The sequence below is a fragment of the Tinamus guttatus genome, unplaced genomic scaffold (genome assembly GCF_059628265.1).
Source record: "Tinamus guttatus ecotype Peru unplaced genomic scaffold, ASM5962826v1 Tinamus_guttatus_pri_ptg000591l, whole genome shotgun sequence".
Taxonomy (NCBI): domain Eukaryota; kingdom Metazoa; phylum Chordata; class Aves; order Tinamiformes; family Tinamidae; genus Tinamus; species Tinamus guttatus.
In genome coordinates this window covers 541,987-548,603 of record NW_028289125.1, presented here as the reverse complement: position 1 = coordinate 548,603, position 6,617 = coordinate 541,987, and positions in this window count along the sequence as shown.

Sequence of the window (6,617 nt, the reverse complement as noted above, 5' to 3'; positions counted from 1 at the left end):
TATTCATTAAATTATCTCTAAATGGCTCTGCAAGTATTCAGGCTCCTTCATTTTAGTGGGGACTCTAAGAATGGCACTGCAGCTTTTGAATGCAAGGAAAAGCTACTTTATATGACTGTTTTAGACTGATTATCTATATCACGAGTATAATTGTACTATCCAGAGTTTCCTATGCAATCATATATAAAAAAATGAAAACTCATGATGAGAAGTTTAAAAAGAAAATGTGGAAGCCTAGCCTGTGAGAGAGCCAGTATGTCACCAGCTTAATAATTGTCCGTGAAGAGACGCGTTGCAGTCAGGATCTCATCAAGAAATGAGCTGCGGGACTCAACTGGTGGATGATACAGACAGTTGGAGGCTGTAAATTGGACTAAGGAAACTGAAGAAGCAGGGAAAACAGAGTAAGGGCTGTGTTGCGTTAAATTTTGGCTTCAGAGAAGTATGAGTTGATCCATCCCTGTACCTCAGGCTGGATTGTTGGAAATGTAGAGCGCCAGCTATGCTAATATCAAGGATGAGAACCTTTCTCCTTTAGCTGTTTTGCGTGCTGTAAAATCCCTAGGCTTGTCTGGAATGTGCTGAGGTTTAGTATACATCCTGGTCATGGAGATCAGCAATAGTGTTCCAGATTTGGAGTCACTGACCACAGCCTTTAGGACATATGCTATCACCTGATCCCCTCCACATGCAGTTTCTCATTATAATAGCTAAGTCTTACAAAATGTGATAGGGTCATTCTCAAGAAGAAATCAAATTATAGCTCTGATAGGACCGGAAAGCTTTGCTTGAAAGCTGTGAACAGCATTGCCATGAACCTTTTCACAAATCTACCTTCACTCTTTACCCTATGCTATCTAGCATTATACTTGTCACTTACCTGCCATCAAGCCCAAAGACCATCCTCAGCTCCTGTTTAACATGTGCAAAAGCCAACAGCTTTCCCTACAGTTCACTCAGCTGACAGTTCTGGTCTTAGACACATCTGGATCTCTCAATGTATACAAGCACTTGTCTCCTTCAATCATATACTTACAGGTGAAGTGGAAAGGCCCCTTTACCTTCCTGAAAACTACCTGTCCAGAACACTTCATACCATAGCCACAACTTACCAGCTGGCAGGGACTAGCCTCTCTGGCATTCAGTTCAGCTTCATAGTCTGAAGTAAACAGTAGACACTAAAGCAGTAGCAGACACTTTCCATTGACTCTTTCACAAGAAAAGAGATAAGCTTGCCCGGCTGTCTTCTCTTTACTGTTCGGAAAGGTTTGTTTTGATAAATGTGTCATTCTGGAAGAGTTGGAAAAGTTACTGGGTATTTTTAACTCCCTATCAGTGAGGATTTTTGCCACTAGTAAGTTACCTGAATGAGATGAACTTATAATGCATGCACAAGATGCTCTGTGTGTCAAAGTTAAATATTTGGCACCTCAGTCCTGTGATTGTTAGTGCTTGTTTTTATCCCCATCTTTGGTTCGTCTTTTCAAATTCAGAGACGAAGCATGACATGTGCAGTTGTGATCAAACAGGCTCTCAGTATGCCCTTTGATAAGCTGAACAGGCTGAATAACTTTGGTATATCTAAAGATAAATACATTCATAACTGTGTTCAAATTGCATGTTTGTTGTTTTAAAATCTTATCTTCCAAATGATGTAATGTAAACATTATATATCAAAGGATTAAAAACTCTGTCACATGTAACTCTGCCCTATTATTTGACCGCATCCAGTTTACCTTTTGTAAAATAAGCTGAATGCCAGGGTGATCCACACAATGGATCCTTGCAGCACATCTTTTGCAGTCTGGTGGCAATACACTGGCTTAGAGAAGACACCTCTATCCAAATGCCTTAAACAAGGCTAAGTGGTGAAGGAGGGGAGGGAAGGAGGAAGATACCACACAGAAGAGAGCTATATAGCATTTTTATATGCATTTGAATCTGGGTTACTCTGAGTCTATGGGTGTCTCTGGATCACCCTCTGGAGCACATCACTACCAAGGTCTCTTGGAGAAGTCTATGCTCTGATCTTGCTCCTGAGATACTACTGCCTCCTCCAAGCTAATACATACCCAATGCTTGTGCAAGGTAGTGGTGGTGGCAAACAGCAAAAGAGGTCCTAGGTGTGTGCCTTTATCATAAGCTGCATCAGGAGGTGCCCTTTCTTTAAAACTTTCTGGGCTCTAAACCTAGTATAAATGGACAGTAGCTGGAATAACTTAAATTAGATGTATTGTAAAAATAAAGCATGGAATTAACCTGAGTCAGTTCACTAACCACGTAGATTTACACATCGTATGAGTGAACATAGGAAAATATTTCTCCACTTCAGGCTAGAGTGAAAAACAAGAAAGGCAAAGAGTTATCTGCTTTGTAATCAGACTCCTCTTTCTGACCAGATTGGTAGCTTCTCTTCCACTGAAGATTGTCTCTCTTCTGTGTTCAGAGCTCTCTCCCACTGCTGCTCTCAAGAGGTCCTCAACCAAATCAAATTTTAGAGTCTGATCTACTTTCCAAAACCAGTTAATCTTACCCTACTCAGCTAAAAATCCTATCCCAGATCAATTGCTTTTGCCTTCAGAATCGCATGGATTTTTAAAATTCATGACTTATAAATATTGTCAATTTACAGCAAATGTTGATAAGCTTTCAGTGTTCTAGAAAATCTCTGCCTTATTTCTATTATGAATTTGTCTAGCAGCACAGAATTCCATTCATTGGACCTTTCTAGCTGGGAAGAAGTATCTGTAATCTGGATATGTGTAGGTTGTCAGTCAGTCACTTAATCTTTTTGATAAGCTAAATAGTATGAGCTCCTGGATTATCACTTATCAGGTAGATTTTCTAATCCTATAGTCATGTCTCTCTTAACTCTACATATGATTATCAAAATTTTCCTTAAACTGCCAGTGCCAGATATCTTCCTTTCTCAATAATACACATATATGGTTCCTAGCCCTTACATGCCTTAGTTTCAGTATTTCTCTGTGTGCATAAGTTATGAGACTGAAGAACAAGAGGGTAAGACGGCAAGGCACAGCATTTAAGATTGCAGATTCCAAGAGGTTAGCTATCTAAAGAGTTAGGGAAGACACAGAATGCAACAAACTGATACAACAGAGAAAAGTGTGATAGCCTCCAAAGGTCGTATCATTGACCTATTTAAAATGTTAAGCTTCCTAGTTTTTCCTGGAAATAAGTAGCTAATAAACAAACAGCAAGTTTGTCCTGCAAGAAAAATGCAGAGACAAAGCGCTATGGATACAATAGCAGGAGCAGGAGAGGAAACCAATGTGTGAAGGTCATCAAGGAGGAAGGGATGAAGGTCAAGATGAAGAGACTCTGAGGTGCTGGAATAGGAGTGCAACAGAGGCAAAATATGCACAAAAAAGAAAATACCCAGAATGAAAAAAGCTGACAGGGAAGTTGACACCTTTGCCAGTCCCAGCTGCAGAACTTTCTCAGGCTATTTCTGAGAGCTTTCAAGATCTGTAAGCTCTATCTCCTAGTGGACCTCATGTCCCAAATGAATATTTTTCTTGCATGATCCTATCATCTTGCTGGGTCATGTCTCAGGACTTCAGTCCACTTTGGTTGATATAATTCAGAAATACAGATTTCAAAAAAATCTATACAATCTATCCCACTTAAGAGTGAACCAAAACTAGATACCTGGGTGGATAGGAGACCAGAAGAAAAAACAGATTCAGATGAAAGCCTCTCTGGAATTCTTTCTGCTTAGATCAGTTCTCTGAACCCAGTAGTAATAATAAACTTAGGCCTCAATGGTAAAATTCCATCATGAAGCCTTGTGTATCACCATAACGAATCCTATGAAATAATTTGATTAAGGCACATACACAGCAATGTCTAACTAATTGATCCTTTTGTTTTCCTGGGCCCATTCTGTACCCTTATGCCAGTGTGGGATTTGGCTCCTGTGGATGTAGAATCATATTTTATGTTTACTAAACCTCAACCAAAGCTTAAGCATACACCATGACAGCTTCAGGAAGCAGTATTTGAAGCATAACTTGTGTACAGTGTGATATTTATTCCAGGTCTATATCATGCAGATAAAACTCACAGATCAATATAGATTCTTACTAGCTCTATATAGAGAAACTGTATTTACAAATCTGTGTTCCTGAAGCTAGCAAGTGCTGGTAGTGTTTAAGGAAAAGGGTCCACTGAACTACTCTGCACATTTTTTACTATGGCCCCTGGAGATGTGAGGCCTTTTGAGACTTATAAGGTAAAGAAAGAAGAACTGTGACATTCTCAAATTGAGACACTATACCATTTCACACACCCTATTTACCCAGCAATATACAATAGTACATGCTATGCAGTTGAGAGTTCTTTTACTAATGTCCAGTTTTTGAAGTCTTCAGTAAAACTCATTTAGCCTAAGATCTTCATGATTGCTTTCTGTCTGTTTCTTCAGTTGGAGCTGGTTGATTTAACTGGTTAACTAAAATATTAGAAAAGCATTGTGCTTACAGTTTAAAAAATCATGCTCATTTGTATAATATGATTAAACTTTGAACTTCAGCCATGTTCTGACTTTTTGTACATTTTACAGATATAATTTAGATATAAGCAGCATATTTGGATATGTAAATGAATGGAATGTCCTAATTTTGAAATACTGGAAAACATTTTCTATCTATCTCTTTCAAGTCAGGTGTGTTGTGTCAGCAGGAAACAGGGGCTTGAAGGGGATCCCAGCAATGGATGCGATAAGGTTTAGTGACAAATAGCCAAAGTACAGAAACAAAAGAAGCCAACTAGCTCAGTTTCTCATTTCCTTTTCCTCTTCTGCAAAAAAAATGCAGCATGATGAATGCCAAGTAATAAATAAAAATGCTTACCAGATCTTAGTATGACCCTGTTGCAAGACAGCAAACTCCCAAACGCACCATGAGTGCTTTTCCCAGCGAACACATCTTGCCACAGGGCTCACCGTCACTGCTGGTGCAGGTTATCTTTTCCTGCTCGTGCAGGTTATCATCACGGCTGACAAGCTCAGCCAACAAGCTCATGACAGAATAACTGGATATGTGAATGATAGCCCTATCTAGGTCAGTGTTTGAAGTGCAATGATACACACTGTTAGGTCAGTGCCTTTAATAGGTGATTTTGGAAGTTGTTGAACCAAAAGTTTTGAGGAGGGAAGGGGATGTCACATCTTTAATGCCTCTGAGATATCTCTGAATCTGTTACCTCCTTCTGAGTTCCTGCAGGCACTGGTCTCACCACCACCTCTTGCAGCCCCCTAGTATTTTGCCTCTGTGATTTGTTTCACAGACCCACACTGAGTAGAGATCCCCAAAGGAATCACCAGTAGAGGCCGCTATCAATTTGCCAAATCTTCACTTGACTCCCACAAAGGATTACATGGAAACCATATTTTAAGCTTGTGATAGAAAGTCCAGCATAGGGATAACTCTGTGCAAGACACACCACCATGCTGAAAATATGATTACTAGATGTGTTGTTGTACTGTATGTACAACTCTGCACAACCCTTCAGGAATATTTATTGCTCTTGGGGGTAATAATGCAGAACCAGAAGACAAGGGGAAAGCTTAAAATGAAACTGAACAATCATTCTGGGTAAAATTTCCTACAGAATCAAAATCATCAGGATCCCATTGTGGAACGACATATGGATTCTGAATCTTTAATCACAAATTTTTAGTGACAGAGATTGCACTGATTGTGCAAAGAGTGATTAATCTCTTTAAAACCATTTATGCTCTTGAAATAAAGGTCTGATGACTCGCGCAAGGCAAAGGTAGCCAAAAAGTTCTTATTATATCTGTCGAGAGGAAGAGGGATCCAAGAAGAGGAAGAGAGGCCAGAAACCTGGAATTACATGGCATTCCTAAAAGCTCCAGTTACCAAGCTGCCCAGCAGTGGATCAGCACCTGATGTAAATTACAACAGCCCCCAGGTTCCTGAGTTCACATTGCCCAGCATCTGCCCCTAGGAACTAGACCAGTAATTAGAGATCTGTGCCTCTGTTCTCTCCTCAGGTCATGTGTGTTTGCCCAGGCAAGAGGAGGTGAGACAGCACAACTCCAGCTTCACATGGGAATCTCCTCACGTTTGAGAAGTGAACAAGGCTAGATCTGCAGGGTGTGTTCAGCTTTGCAGAGCAGAATAGAAACTGAACCTTTGACTTCTGAAGATATCCATCTTCAGACGATAGAATTTTCGTTCGGAAGATGAAAGGACTGCCAAGGTGCCATTGATTGTGCTGGAAATTGTTTTCACCAAGGAATGCTGGTGTCTCTCCCAGTCTGAATTAACAGTCCACCAGGGCTGGGGCCAGGAGTGTTCCTCTAACAACAGAACAATGATATTACTGCTTATTTCACTTCGGCAACAAATCACACAGCTTGATAGCCTGGAAAAGAAAAGACGCTGGTACCCATAACTCATTTTGGTGTGTAAAGGCATCCACTTCAGCTGATTTGTGTAAGTAAGTGCAGCAGTAAGTGCAAATGCTGTGGGAAAAGTCCCGTTGGTCACAAAATATACAAAGGTCAGCTCCAGGGAACTAAACCTGAAGGTAAAAACATACATGAGATACAGTTTCTTTCATCATTC